We start from the raw sequence: 16,145 nt of genomic DNA, 5'->3' as shown, positions 1-16,145 counted from the left end.
ACTTGTGATCTTTGTCTGTCAAATAAATAAATAAGATCTTTAAAAAAAAAAAAGAACACAGGTATAGATGTGAGGACATGTGTGAGTGTGCCAAATGGTGGTTTGCCTTTGGATGTGGACCTCAGGTTACTGAGCCTTTGCTTCTCCGCACGCCCATGTTGAGACAAACGTTAATTTGAGTGCAGGGCAGGCAGCAGAACTTAATTCTGGGAGTGCTGGCTATCTCAGCCATGCCTTCATGCATTCACATAGTCATTTGTCGCCTGCCTGGTTGTGCTGAGTCTTAATGTCAGGCACCGGAAGAAGATACAGTGGTGGCTGGACAGATGTGATCCGTACAGAGTCCTGAGGACAAACTTACCCGCTGTGCTATGGCTGAATGGAGCCAGATGCCCTACTTCCTGCAGTGAGTCATCTGGAAAGGAGTTAAGAACTTATCTTAGTTCAGGAGAGAGGCTGTAGGGCTTGGCTTAAGGCAACTGGGAAGCAGAGGTGTGTGAGGGTTTAAGAGATGATCTGGGAGATTGCGTAGGTGATAGGGGGTTGTAGGAGGTTGTGGGTCAGCGTTTGTGCCTTGGGCCCCTGGGTTGGTGCTAGGACCACAAGTCAGGATGGAGTTGTTTTGAACAAATAAAAATGAGTTTTGTGGACATTGTGAGTTTGAAATGTCCGCATGACTCCAAGGTAGAGGTTTGGGTACATTGAATAATGCAGCAGAGAACCCAACTGAATAATTCAGCAGGTTGAGTAATATCAACAAATGAATGATGCCATCTCCCAAGGAGAGGGTGGAAGCGAGAAGCAGTTCACAAAGGAAACGCGGGCATTTCCCCTGGCATTGGCAGGGTAGGCACAGATTCCAAGTCCTTTGATGGAAAAGGTGAAAAGAGTCTACTTCCACTTGTTCTTGAGAGGGTGGAGATAAATTCTCTGGCCCTTTTGCATGGTTGATAGCCTGCGATCTGGCCCGTGGGAGGAGGGTGGCAATGTGGAACAGCAAACAAGGGCTGGCCGGAGCAGAGGGGCAAGGGGCTCATTGAAAGCTCATTTGCAGCGTTTCAGCTCATATAATTGTCATAAGGTAAAATGCTTGCCATCTGTCCTCTTTTTTTTTTTTTTTAAAGATTTTATTTATTTATTTGACAGAGAGAGATCACAAGTAGATGGAGAGGCAGGCAGAGAGAGAGGGAAGCAGGCTGCCTGCTGAGCAGAGAGCCCGATGCAGGACTCGATCCCAGGACCCTGAGATCATGACCTGAGCTGAAGGCAGCGGTTTAACCCACTGAGTCACTCAGGCGCCCGCCATCTGTCCTCTTAATGGGTTATTTTCTCTTGTTAAAAGTACAGGTGCCTGGCTCAGTGGCTTGAGGCTTCTGCCTTCGGCTCTTGTCATGATCCCAGGGTCCTGGGATCGAGCCCCGTATTGGGCTCTCTGCTCGGCAGGGGGCCTGCTTCCACAACCACCCTCCCCCCTGCCTGCCTCTCTGCCTCCTTGTGATCTGTGTCTGTCAAATAAATAAATAAAAATCTTTAAAAAAATACTATATATATCTATCATAAATATTTGTATTTATGATAGATATTTATATATCATATCTGATATATCATATTTATTGTATATCATATTTATTATAAATTAACTATCTGGATCATTTTGTAGCTCATACAGATCAGCCAGTGCTGTTTTGTAGGCACTGCTGATATGAATACTACAAAATTAATTTTTGTGTAGAATGTTAGGTTTCCATAGGTGCTCAGAGTTGAGTCGAAGGCTTGTTTAAAAATTGTGTTAGAAAGTGGCTGAATAAATGAAACAAGATGGGATTGGGAGGGAGACAAACCATAAGGGACACTTAATCTTACAAAACAAACTGAGGGTTGCTGGGGGGAGGGGGATTGGGAGAGGGGGGTGGGGTTATGGACATAGGGGAGGGTATGTGCTATGGTGAGTGCTGTGAAGTGTGTAAACCTGGCAATTCACAGACCTGTACCCCTGGGGATAAAAATATATTATATTTTTATTTAAAAAAAAACTGGAAAAAAAAAAGAAAGTGGCTGAAATAAATAAATACACGTTCCTTTGTCCAAAAAACTATTAATTGAGCATGCATTATACGGAGTTTTAGCTGTGAATCATCTCCCTGTCCCCTGAGAGCTTACAGCCAAGATGGGAAGTCAGACAGTTTACAGATACCTGCAAGAAAGTGTGCTGTTTGCTAAGGATAAGGGGCAAGGTGCCATGGGAGCCAAGCGGTGAGGGGCTGGGCTGCTTGCACTTAGTAGGACTGGGCAGCTGGAGTGAGCCAGCGGTGGGCAGGGATCCCTCTGTAGCATGAAGCAACATTTGGAAAGAACAAACAGGTTTTCAGAATTTGCTGGACGGATGCTTTTGAGGAACTGAAAGTTTATGATCAACTTTGTCCATTAAAAGTCAGACATAGGGGGGCGCCTGCGTGGTTCAGTGGGTTAAGCCACTGCCTTCAGCTCAGGTCATGATCTCAGGGTCTGGAATTGAGTCTTGCATCCAGCTCCTTGCTCAGCAGGGGGCCTACTTCTTTCTCTGCACCTGCCTACCATTCTGCCTCCTTGTGCTCTGTCTCTCCCCGACAAATAAATAAATACATACATACATACATACATACATACAAAAGACATTCACGAGAGGTTGTGATCTGGTCAGGAAACCTAGAAAAGAAAGTACTAAACTTATCTGCATGACTGTCCCCACGTTCAGAGCCAAGAGGTGACTGAGGGGATGGTACAAAAATGAAGCAAACCCCACTCAGACCAGAAACAAGTAAAAATAATGATTGTGATGATTGTATGATAATTTGTGTTTTGGGTGGTAGTGGGGAGGGGGCTATTGGGAAAGATGTTGGTGTTTAGTTTGAGAACTTCTTAGAAAAGGATACTATATTATTATGTAATGTCATATAATATATATACATTATAATGTATATATATAATATATATAATGTGTATAATGTATATAGTGTAATTGTATATAACCAATATCATTATGATAACAGTCTTACCAAGTGTAAAACATCACATAATTATTACATATATAGGTTTCTAGTCTGAAAATGGCCTTGGGGGTCAGTGCTTCCACCTCCTGTTGCTCTTTCCTGAAGGTGGGGTCCAGTGGTGCTGCAGGCTTGCTTACCTTCCCCTGGTCAGTCTGTCTGGTGAATGAGTCTGTCGCCGTTTGTCCTCTGGCAATGTGTCTCACTTGAGTGAGAATTCTTGTCTGTTAACGAACTGTCTCCATCTTCTCCCAGTCTTTGTGTCACCCTCTTTTAAAGATTTTATTTATTGATTTGACAGTGTGAGAGACAGAGAAGGAACCCAGGCATGAGCAGGGGAAAGAGCAGAGAGAAAGGGAGAAGCAGATGCCTTGCTGAGCAGGGAGCCTGACACGGGGCTCGATCCTGGGACCCTGGGATCATGACCTGAGACGAAGGCAGACGCTGAACCGACTGAGCCACCCAGGCGCCCCTGGTGTCACCCTTCTAACTTAACTTCCTCTCTGCTGTGGTTGTCACGCACTTTGTTACATAGTCGAGTGTTTTGGATATTATAAAAATCTTTGGCGGAAGTCGCTTTCAGTGTTTTAGACCTGCCTAAACAGGCAGAATTTCTCTGATGTTTCTTTCTTTCTCTTAAATCTATTTGATTTGCGCTGGCACAGAAACGTTTGGCTTCAGCAAGGGATGAGAAAGAAGGTTCTCAGGAAGTTTCAAACTCTGTTAATATTTGAACCAGAAGACATGGCAGACCTGAGAAGGTACATGATACATTGTTTCTAAACATCATAAACTCTTTATGTGATTAAAAAGAAAAAGTTTGAACAGGTTGGTGCCGCCCTGCTCATTAATAACCAATTGGCATTTACTTGCTTTGTTAACAACTTCCTTTCCAACTTCCGGCTTTGTGTCCACTTCTGCCTTTGTCACCGTGAGCTCAAGATTATAAATCAATAATTGAGTGCTTAGTTTTTGTGTTCCTTGCCAATATGTGCCTTTTCATGGATGTTTTTCTCTTTTGGTGGAAGAAGCTTTTTGTTTTCCTTGGTTTATAGGGCATGTGGATTCAGCTGGCATATATTTCATGTCACGTGCCCACTCCTGGGATTATGGAGGTTCTGCTAGGTAGCAGCATCCTCTTATTCTCAGGAACCGTGCTGGATAGGAGTCATACCCATTTTATAGAAGAGAGCACTGAGACCCAGAGAAGCCATGTGAGTTGTACAGGGTCAGCCCATTGGATGGAATTTTACTTCCAACCCCCACCCCCCACTATTCCATCCTAAGCCTGGGCTATTTTAACAATTCCGTTCTGACTTATTTTCTGGTGATGTGGTTTAGCCCCCAAACTAGGGAGTCTCCAAGACTCATGACAGCTAAAATGCCGGGTATTTCTTTGGCTCATGGATTTGGAAGCAGCTGTTCTGTGCATTCCCAGGCTGAATGCAGAGTTGAAACCCTTCACCGCAGAGGCTACTTTAAAAGCTTTACGATAAAGCTTTGGATTCCTGCTAACCCCTATTCTGGAGATGGATTTGGCAGGATCTTGATAAACACATCACGTTAGAACAATTTTCTGCCAGAAGCTTGTGAATACATGAAACTAGATGCTCTGAGAAGGTCTCTCTTTCCTATATGACCCAAGCGAGGATTTAAAACACGAAATTGTTATAATAAATTTGTGTAGCAAAGCAAGCAGTCAGTAATTGTAAAACTCATGGCTCGTTCCACATGAGAACAACCCCAAGAGAACAACTTAACTGTGTGTTTTTTTTTGTTTTTTAAACTGATGTCAGCTTTTAAAGAGATACAGATGTTGACATTTTAAAATCCAGATGAAATTCTTGTGGTGCTGTTGATTGTATCTGAGTGCTCTTTTGCTGTTCATTCATTTACAAATATCAAGACCAAATGAGATCTTTTAAGGGTCCACAGTGTACAGATGGGGTTGGTATTCTGGTTGATGTGATCTTGGAGAAGCTAAGAGTTAACTTCTGCTGAATGTTCTGCATATCCCCATGGGGACTTCTGAGGTACCTCTTGGGAACCTTTCTTTAATGTAGATAGTCTGTTCACTGAGAACACAGAAGGAAATTGAGAATACATATTTCAAGCTCTATTCATTACACTTCCTTTAGGACTGCATTTTACCTTTCTGTTGAGGCTGATGTGGTGTCTATGGGAAGCAGCAGGATATGACCAAAATGGCCCAGCATCTGTCCTCATGTCCTACCCATCATAACTTCATGTGCCTTTGAATAAAGCCCTCATCAGTGTTGTCTCTATCCATTCCAATTAGAAGTCAGTTTCTTTCAGGGGCGCCTGGATAGCTCAGTCAGTTAAGTGTCTGACTTGTGGTTTCAGCTCAGGTCATGATCTTAGCGTCATGAGATCGAGCCCCATGTTGGGGCTCCCCACTCAGAGGGAAGTTGGTTTGAGATTCTCCCCTTTTGCCCCATACCCCATTCACACCCCCCCCCCAAATAAATACATCTTTAAAAAAAAAAAAGGAATTCGGTTCTTTCATGATATGCAATGAATGATGAGTTTGTTGTTGTTAAACTATTTTTAATGGAAATTTTGCTGAGCAGTTCTGGCTGTCTTGTTGGTATAATTTTGGTAGTGTCTCTGGTTTGTAGTAATAGCCTCGGTCTAGCCGGATTGAAAACCAGCCCTTGCTATGAGATTTTTTTTGTTGTTTTATTATTTTTTCTCTAGTGGCTCTGGTTGAGAGCTGTCTTAGTGCTTAAAAATCATTGATTTTACAGCTGCTTTTTTTTTTTTTTTTAAGATTTTATTTATTTATTTGACAGAGAGAGAGATTGAGCAAGCACAGACAGGCAGAGACAGAGGGAGAAGCAGGCTCCCCCCTAAGCAAGGAGCCTGATGGGACTCGATCCTAGGACACTGGGATCATGACCTGAGCCGAAGGCAGCTGCTTAACTGACTGAGCCACTCACCCTTACAGCTGCTTTTAAGATTACATAGAAAGCACGAATGGAATAGTGTAGAGCAGGACCTCTTTACACACACGCATATATTCACACTATGTGCTGCTGCATCAGTACATTTGTTTTCTGTTAATAAGCACTAGAAATATACTAGTGGTTCCCTTATGGAGACCTCTAGTCTGGGCTGAGTCACTTCTCACTACGTGCCTCTCTGGACAATTACAATTTCCTAAAGGCATACCTTGACAAAACATTGCCAGGGCCAATTTGATGCTGGGATAACAGGCCTTTTTCTGTAGTCTTTAAATGTCACTTAAACAAACTCCTCCTCAGACATGAGACTCTTTTTTTTTTTTTTTTTTTTTAAAGATTTTATTTATTTATTTGAAAGAGAGACAGTGAGAGAGAACATGAGCGAGGAGAAGGTCAGAGGGAGAAGCAGACTCCCCATGGAGCTGGGAGCCCGATGTGGGACTCGATCCCGGGACTCCAGGATCATGACCTGAGCTGAAGGCAGTCGTCCAACCAACTGAGCCACCCAGGCGCCCCAGACATGAGACTCTTAAAAAGAAACTCTGCATTTGTTTAACTTGTTAAAGCTCCTAAAAAAGTTTTGGTATTTATTTCCAGATTTTATCAGCCAAACATCTCCATTTGCAATCAGGAGAACCAGTCCTCCAGTGCGTGCTGCTTGAAATGATTACAGGGAGGAAAGTGTCCTGAGTATTTCTGTCTACTCAGTAAGCATTTCTGGAGGTCACTGCAGATGGGGTGGGCAGGGAGTGGGACCAGAGAAGACACTTCTTCTCCAGTAGGGCATTGATGGAGCCTCACACTGTGGCTTCCTTGTCTCACCATGACTGAGTTACTGGGAAGAGCCCCAAGTCTTGACAAACCTTGGGCTCAAATATCAGTTCTGCCCTTGTTAAGACTTCAGTGGCTCCAAAATTCTGGTTTCTTGTTTGTAAAACAGAGCTTGCGACTATTTACCTGGGCGTGCTGTGAATATTAGTGGTAATCCCTGCAGAGTGCTTTGTGTGTAACACGTACTTTATAAATGCCTGTTATTCCAGGAAAAGAGGGAGTCTGGCTCCTTCGCCGTATCCACACTTTGGAGAACTGAGTGCCAACCATGTTAAGGCAGCTTTTCTCCAGGGATCAGACGCCTCTTCACTGTTGGTGTTTGGCTCTATGTTGCCTTTTAACCAGAAGAATGAGAAGAGAGAGGGCAGAAAGCAGGAGTAGGACCTGGTACTAAATTGCATAATTTCAGTTCAAAAATTAACTGGAGACAGATTTTTTTCTTTTTTGAGACACATTTGAGGGAGCAATAAAAATTATCTAAATTCAGTCCATTTTACCCCAGTGGAGGTTCTTATCTTTTGAGTTGAGACACTATCTCTTCCTTTTTTTCCTTTAGTTTTTTTCCTTTCACGTTTAAGGTATTTTTTCCCTTTTGCATTTTTAAGTAAGTCTTGACATTAGAAAGCTGATACTGGACATGCACACATTGATCGTGTGCTGAATTTAGCATTTTCTTGGTGATTATAGTATAATTTGATGAAAGCCCAGCCACTCCTCAGGGAAACCAGACAGTGTTTCCTAAATATATGTGGACGAATTAATACCTTGGAAGTTTGACTTTGGAAGGTGACACCAAATGGTTTCATTGGGTTCACAGCCTACATTTCTGATGGCTGAAAAAGAGAAGGGGAAAAAAAGTATTGATTAGCTAAGGATTTCATGTTTAAATGGAACAACAGGGAAAACAGAAGCAGTTTCTGATTTCAAAATGCACATCTCCTTGGAGAGTCAAGATAGATCTTCCTAAAAAGATGATTAGAGGAACCCTCTTGGGAGCAGAGAGGATTGTAAAGATAGGCGAGTTCTGTTTGGACCGAGAAGTGGAGGGAAAATGTGACTTGAATCTGGAAGGCTGGTGAGTAAGTGACCCTCAATGTCTTGTAGAGGTCGCCGGGAGTCATCGGGATTTTTTTTTTTTCCCAAAGTTTTAATTTTTTAGAGAAAGCTTGCAAACTAGAGTAGTGGAAGGAGCTCAGCAGACTCTGCCCTCAGTGCAGAGCCCCATGGGGGATTCCATCCCATGACCCGGGACCATGACCTGAGCTGAAACAGAGTTGGACGCTTAACCCACTGAGCCACCCAGGTGCCCAAGATTGGCGCTCTATGTTCCTCTCCTACTGCATGACCTTGTGCAGTTTTTATGATAGTTTCTTCACAGTACTGGCCCTTTCAGGAATGTTGTCGCTGAGCAGGAGTTAGGTGAAAAAGACAGAGGGACAAAGTGTCACAAAGAACAAGGACATACAGCTGGGCCGCTAGGCTCACAGGTGGCTCTGCAGCATTTTCAGTGTGTGACGTTGGGCAAGTAACTTAAGCCTTCTGTGCCTCTGTTTTTCCATCAGTAAAATAAGGCTTTGATGGTGAGAGGCTCGTATTAGCTTTGAAGAACTACCATGTGTCACGTTCACTGGTCCTAACAGAACCTAACGATTCCATCCTATTTAAAACCTCATTTGCAGCATTTTAGCTCAGTGGGGAGATTTGTTTTGGAGGTTTTGGGATCGCTCCCAGCCTTTTTGTAGCTGACAGTCTATGACATGAGTTGCAGAGTGCATGCCCTGCGAGACTGTAGAACATTGGGGAAGTTCATTTGGGAATTACCAACTGAAGCTGTCATAGGATCGTGTCCACTTCACCGAGCTGGCACTGGCATTGATGGAATCTGAGAAGCAGGGGGGGGGGATCGATATAACCTTTTTAAAAGATAGATGGTTTTAATATTGATAATAGTGTTCTTTACCTTTCCATTTGATTTCATTTGTAACGGAACGCCACATAAATGCTAGGGCGTGCTGACTGCCTTGCGATAGTGAGTCACCCCTTCAGGTATAGACACAGAAAGTTCAATGATCTGGACAGATGTCACTCTAATGCATCACTAACAGGCTGAGAGGTACAGTCTTCAAATAAACCGTCCTTCACATGACTGTAGGAAATACCCTTTCATCTGCATTTTAAAAATCTTCCTTCAATCATAGACGAGGAAAGTCTTGGCTGTGCATGTCTCTGACTCGTTTTGGTTCACCTGTGGCAGTTCTCCACGTTTGCTTCAGATGTTTGGATTCTTTTGGAGGTGACTGAGCACGTGTCCTTCCGTTCCTCAGGTGTGTGCCTTGGAGACCTCACCTGTTGCCTTTTCTCCTGTTGGGACACCTGCTGTCTCAAGACTGGAAAAGGATCTCAGCTTATTGAAATCCAAATGTTGATGGGAGGAGGGAAGCGTGGCTGGCCTCATAGGCTTGCAGTCATGCCCGGGTCGAGGACCCCTCGGCCCTTGGTGGATAGTTTCAGAGACCCCCCAGTTCGGTGGCCTTCTTCTATGCTGGAGTGCAAGGACTTCTCTGGCAACTTGTTGACCGTGATTTTATAAAGGTGATAAGAAAAGTAGATCATTCTACTGATGAAATGTTTTGGGGAAATCCAGATGGGAGGCGTGGGCAGAGAAATGAGTTCTGTCCACAGCAGGTTACACCCAGACCTCTAGGAAGGCTGTGTCATCATTATTGATGTGATGTGCTGGACCCAGTGCACGAAGCTGCTCCCACACCTTAAAAGAGAGCAATCCGTAGATTGCCCATCAATAGTTATTCAATGATGAAGCATTTATGGGAAAGCTCACCAATTGTGAAACTTTTTAGGTTGTTGGGAGGTGCTGGTCTCTATGCAGGCTCAGAGTTCTGATGAGTATTCAGTCAGGATTGTAGTAGACTGAATTGCCCTCTGAATGAGTTCATTCATTCATTCAATCCAAACTCAACCGCTGTGTGCCAGGTACTGTTCTGGGTGCTGAAGTGCAGGGGTGAACTGGGCAAATACCATCTCCTCTCCTTAGAGGACTTAATTATTGTGGGGGGATGGGAGTGGATAGGAGAGTCCAAATAAACCAACTCATGGGACAGTTTTGATCATGAAGGCCATGCTGAATGTCAGGTGTGAGAGATTATGGTGCAAACATGTGCTTTCATACTAAAGGGTCAAGGTCAGGGTGAGGGTTAAGGTTAAGGCTCTTGGGGTGCCTGGGTGGCTCAGTCAGTTAAGCATCCAACTCTTGATTTTGGCTCAGGTCATGATCACAGGGTCTTGAGATCAAGCCCCATGTTGGGCTCTGTGCTGGGTGTGGAGCCTTCTTAAGATTCTCCATCTCCCTTTAATTCTGTGCCTGCCCAGCCCCGCATTCAGGCTCTCCTCTCCCTCAAGAAGAAAAGAAAAGAAAAGAAAAGAAAAGAAAAGAAAAGAAAAGAAAAGAAAAGAAAAGAAAAGAAAAGGTAAGGCTCCCTAAGGAGGTGATGCTTGGTCTAAACCTGAGGTGAGAGAGCTAGGTGTTTGATCTGTATGGAGAACAGATTCTATTGTTAACAGCCTGAACCAACAAAACAAAATCCCTAGGTCTTCCCTCCAAAAGTTTGCTGCACCCACTTTTCCCCTCAGTGGGGGAGGGGGTGCTCCTTTCTCCTTCATGCAGAATTTACTGTCAGACCTGGTAGCACTGAACATCAAGGAAAGGAGGGCCGCTTCAGGCTGAGGTCTTCGCTGTGGGTTCAGTGAGCCTTCCCCCTTGTACACAACCCAAGTTGACCGAACTTTGCATCTGGCAATAGCTTCTGTTTTCACTTGTTGATGATACTGGCTGGTCAGATGAGCCCAGAGTTGTGGCTAGGCTTGCTTTAACTTCCCTTTCATGGTTAAAACATATGTAAACCTGTGTGATGCTTTTAGCTTTCTGCAAAGGACACACTGTCCTCTTCTCACTTTGTCAAGATTCTGTTCATTTGTGTCAAGACACCTGCTGGAACTAAGAGCTTCCTCTTCCTTTAAGTCTGACTCTTTTCAACTATGGATTATTTTTAGCCTTTTTCTGTCAATTATGAAGCTTGAATATTGAGTATTTATAGAAAATGAATTAAAGCAGCCAGTGAGGCTTTGCAAAGGTGCAAGTTTCTGACTCAAAACCACTTTATGCTCCGTCACTGGAAACTCACTCTGCAGTGTAGACTGGGTCATCATGGGTTGACTTGGTTTTTTGGATTTGTTGCCTAAGTATAGAATAGTATAATTTGGTCCTTAGAATAGAAAATAATTGTATTACATCACTACTACTTTATAGGAAAGCAGAAATTTACTAAATGACATTATTAAACCCAAACCTAGATGCTCTTTGAACATTTGTGTAGATATTTATACAGGTTGTTTTCCCTCCGGAAGTTTCTGTTCTGTATGGAGACAGTAAGTGTGAAAACTTTTCACTGCAAATATATAACAATTCTACCAACCGAATAACAGATCCGATTAAATAAATGGCTGTTGTAATCCTCTGACACTTTTGCTCCAGGCGAATGAAGTGACTGCATTGAGTTTTAAGAATTTATTTCTGGAATATTAATTAATTAATAAAAAACCCCATACCTGGACTTTTCCCCTTTGGCTGTCAGATCAGAACGAAATTAGTTATGTCGTGTTTTTTGAATTGTAGAGGCCTCTTGAGTTGATTATTCTATGGAAAATCATAGAATACATTAGGTCCTCAGACAGGATATGTGTTTCTGATATTAGGAGCTGAACAGAGATAGCCTCTGACTGGTTTGGAGCCACTGCTCCCTTTTGTGAAGCCTGGGGCAGATTTTCAGGCTGATAACATCAGGTTTCCCACTGAGCCTCAGAATCATTTGCAGTAATCTCTCTCCAGGCATCTACCTTCCCTTTATCACACTGGATCCTCAGAAATGTACTTGTCATCCAAGATGATTTTGGATTGAACTTTTCCTTTCTGTTGGAGGAAAGCACACAAAGACATACATATATAAAATACCAATGCACAGGGACACCTGGGTGGCTCAGTTGGTTAAGCAGCTGCCTTTGGCTCAGGTCGTGATCTCAGCTTCCTGGGATCCAGTCCCACATCGGGCCCCTTGCTCAGCAGGGAGCCTGCTTCTTCCTCTGCCTCTGCCTGCCACTCTCTCTACCTGTGTTTGCTCTCTCTCCCTCTCTCTCTCTCTCTAACAAACAAACAAATAAATAAATAAATACCAACACACACATCAACTTTTGTTTTCATATGTATTCTTTGGACAAAGTGCCATGTCAATACTAAAGGGCATAACATTTTTAGAATTAGAAAGAAAGCCAATAGTCTCTGCTTTGAAAAAACCAGTCGTTCCCATCAGTTCATACTTATACATCATTATGCAGTGCCGTAAGCATAGTTTAGGTACCATTTTTATAATTTGCGTGTCTTGCACTTAAAATTATAAATCATTTTCCAGGCAGGTACTGGCATCAGAGAAACAAATTTTCATGGCTGAGTTAATGAAGATTTGTGGTTCATTCTGTCCACAATGTGTGTATCTCTACAAATATATCTCTGGGATAGTATGCATTCTGTGCTAGATATTCTGGGCTTGTAGTATGTTTACATTTTACATTAACCCAACTGTCATCTTGTACAACTGTGCAGAAACTGCCTGTTCTTCAGCTATGATCATGGACTAATTTAAAATTTCACATGATGGCGTTGTACTGGGAGTTAGTATAAAAGCCTATGAATCATGTGTTTTGGTGTGGATTTTCTTTAATATATTCAAAGTCTAAAAACACATTAAGGTAAATCACTGGGCTCTCCAAGGAACTAACACCATAGAATAACCTTGAAAACAAGTTTATCTAAGCACCTAAGTGAATTTATACCTCACAATGGGGGAGCGGGGAGTTGTATATTTTTCCTTTTATTAACTCAGTAAGGGTCTTTGTATCTCGGTTGTTTAATTGCCGTGACATCCACAGGGGGAAATCACTCAGAGAACAGCCCTAAAGTTAAGGGAAAAATGGCCTCAAATAATACATTTTGACTTTTATGCTTATTTATTGAATTCAGTGCAGAGGGACGAAGAGAGCACAACCGACAGCAGAGCCCGACAACAACGCTGGTACAAAAATGATCCATTCTGGGGAAAAAAGCTGTCTCTGTTGTGTTATTAAATGTGAATTGCTCTTGAGTGTTTATAGAGTGAGAAGCAGCAGAAAAATGTTCTCATAGTCAAGTTTTAGCAAACATTTTATCCAAATGAAAAGCCATATGTTGATATTTATGTAATGACATGAAAGGATGCCTATGGAAAATGATTTGAAAGTAGTGATACTCCGACTGCCAGGGTATAAAACGGTGGAAATTTCACATACGTGTTTAGGCTGGATGTATCTCTTGAAAAACCAGCACAGCTTCAGCCCTGTGCCTTCTCCCTCGTGCCTCAGCCCCCACCACAGCTCAGCCTGCCTAGGTCTTCTTGTTCCTTTCCTGGCACATGTGATCACCTGAGGTTTTGACCGAGCTATAGTAACATATATCTTATTATTTTACCTAATAAATAAATTTAAAAAGAGGTTGTATTAGGTAAAATTGTTTAAAAACAGGCTTTTTTTTAAACAATTTTACCTAATACAACCTCTTTTTTTTTTTTTTGAAGAGTTATTTATTTTATTGGGGGAGGGGTTCGTGACAGAGGGAGAGAGAATCTTAAGCAGGCTCCACACTGAGCACGGAGCCTGATGTGGGGCTCGATCTCATGACCTTGAGATCATGACCTGAGCCAGAACCAAAAGCCGGACTGTTAACTGCCTGAGTCACCCAGGTACCAGGTACTTCTCATATGACCTCTTCAAGGTACCACTTTATAAATCTATCTATTCACTCCAGCTTGGCTTAAAAATTGGTTTTCTAACTTATGTACATTTTATTTTAAACATTGGTAAAATACACCTAGAATTTACCATCTTAACCGTTTTCTGAGAGTGAAGTTCAATGGTGGTGAAGTCCATTCACGTTGTTGTGCAAGTATCACCGCCAACCATCTCCAGAGCTGTTCTCATCTTGCAGAACTGAAACTCTGTACCCAAAACAACCATTTCTCCTCTTTCCCTACCCCCAGCCCCTGGAGACCACCATTCTATTCTCTGTCCCCATGAATTTGACTACTCTCATGTAGTAGAGTCCTATAGCGTTGGTCCTTTTGTGACAGCCTTATTTCACTTACCGTGATATTATCAAGGTCCATCCATGCTCTAGCATGTGTCAGTTTCCTTATAAGGTAGAGTAATATTTTTTTATGTGTATGTACCACATTTGGCTTATCCATTCATCCGGCGATGGACACCAGTATGGCTTTCATCTTTGGCTGAATGTGAATAATGCTACTATGAATATGGGTGTATAAATAGCTCTTCAAGTCTCTTCTTTCACTTCTTTTGGGTATATACCCAGAAGAAGAATTACTGCAATATAGCATGATCCTATGTTTAATTTTTTGAGGTGCTGTTATCCTGTTTTCCCAGAGGCTGCACCTTACATTCCCACTAACAGTGCATAAGAATTCCAGTTTCTCTAGATCCTCACCAACACTTTCTATTTTCTGATTTTCTTAAGATTTTATTTATTATTTGAGAAAGAATGCATGGGGGGAGCGGCAGAGGGAGAGAGAGAATCTCAAAGAGACTCTTCACTGAGCATGGAGCCCAACGTGGGGCTAGATTTCATGATGCTGAGTTCATGACCTGAGTCGAAATCAAGAGTTGGATGATTAACCCAACTGAGCCACCCAGGACCCCCCTGTTTTTCTTAATGTTAGCCACCCCAATGGGTATGAGGTGGTATTTTATTGTGGTTTTGATCTGCATTTCCCTAATGATTAATGATATTGCATATGCCTTCTTTTTAAAAAGTTTACTGGAAGTGTAAGGACATAACATTTTGCCTTGTCATTGAAAGAAAATTACCTGGCAAGTCAACAGATCTGGGTTTTAGCCATAGCTCTACCCTAATTAGACATTTGAACTTCAGTTCTATTTAACAAATGTTATTTAGACTTCTGCCATCCAAATAAGACATGAAAATTGTAACTTAGAGGGAAAAGCCAATTGTGAATTTTTTGAAGGGGCTATCTATGATTAAAACCTGAGTTTTGCCTATTTATAGTGTGTACTCAGTTTGCTTTTACATGTCTTCCTTTAGGACTTTAATTTTTAAAACTTAGCCTATCTTAATGAAGTGACACTGTTCATTTATTGTATCTTCACTGGTGTACGCTTAGAGAGTATCTCTTTCCTCCTCACAGCAGAGCCTCCTGAAAGGGTGTCTCTTGTCATATCTTTGCTTCTTGCCTTCCCAATTTTCTGCCTTCCAGATCCTGTATCTCCAAAGTCTCTGCAGCCCTCCCAGTAGCCTAAAGTTGTGGATGCACCTCTGCCTTCCTCAGCCCACTTCTTTGAAGTGTTGAGATGGTTGCTTACTCCCTCATTGAAACTTCTGCTTTCAGCTTCCTTGATCGTCGTTTCTTTTCCTCCCTGAGGAAACGGAGGTCCCCCTGGCGAGTCCTTAGTTTTCATGAAGACTTCCCTTTTGGGGCTCCTGGATGGCTCAGTGGGTTAAAGCTTCTGCCTTCGGTTCAGATCATGATCCCAGGGTCCTGGGATCGAGCCCCACATCAGGCTCTCTGCTCAGCAGGGAGCCTGCTTCTCCTCTCTCTCTCTCTCCCTCCCTCTCTGCCTGCCTCTCTGCCTACTTGTGATCTCTCTTCCTGTCAAATAAATAAATAAAATCTTCAAAAAAAGAAAAAAGACTTTCCTTTTCTCTGTGCTTCCACTAAGTCTGTGATCCCTATCGTTCTGTCCTTATCTTATTTTCTTTTCACTTTACCCCCTTGCTTGGGGAGGGGGTGGTGGTTCTGTCTTTTTTAGTTCTATCCCACACCTTGTTCCTAAACTTTAAACCTGAATATCCAGTTGGGCTACAGTTAGCCTTGACTTTGTTAATTTATCAGTTTTTGAGCTGAACACATTCAACACGGAGCTTATCTTGCCTTTTGTAAATAACTCTTGCTCTTATTTCCCTGTGTTAATTGCTAGTTCCATTAGATTCCTTGCTGCCCAAGAAGCCTTAGACATTTGCCTTGGCCTCATCCCTACCCTCCCAACACATATGATAATGGATTACATAATTCACCTTCTCCATCAGTCCCCTAAACTTCATCGTAATTACTCTTTCCTTGGTCCAAGTTCTTGCTGTGCTAGGTGGATGCATCTCCCGTGTGTTCCATTA

General features: G+C 42.6%; 1 protein-coding gene across 1 annotated transcript in view; it reads left to right on the top strand.

The window, feature by feature from the left end:
* LOC309866674 (uncharacterized protein) overlaps positions 1-16,145 on the top strand; it is a gene marked incomplete at its 5' end in the record, with an annotated part of 39,609 nt that overhangs the window by 5,494 nt on the left and 17,970 nt on the right. The window lies entirely within an intron of this gene.

This window comes from Mustela nivalis (genome assembly GCF_964662115.1).
Source record: "Mustela nivalis genome assembly, chromosome: 6".
NCBI classification, from domain to species: domain Eukaryota; kingdom Metazoa; phylum Chordata; class Mammalia; order Carnivora; family Mustelidae; genus Mustela; species Mustela nivalis.
This window is presented reverse-complemented; position numbering and strand designations above follow the sequence as displayed.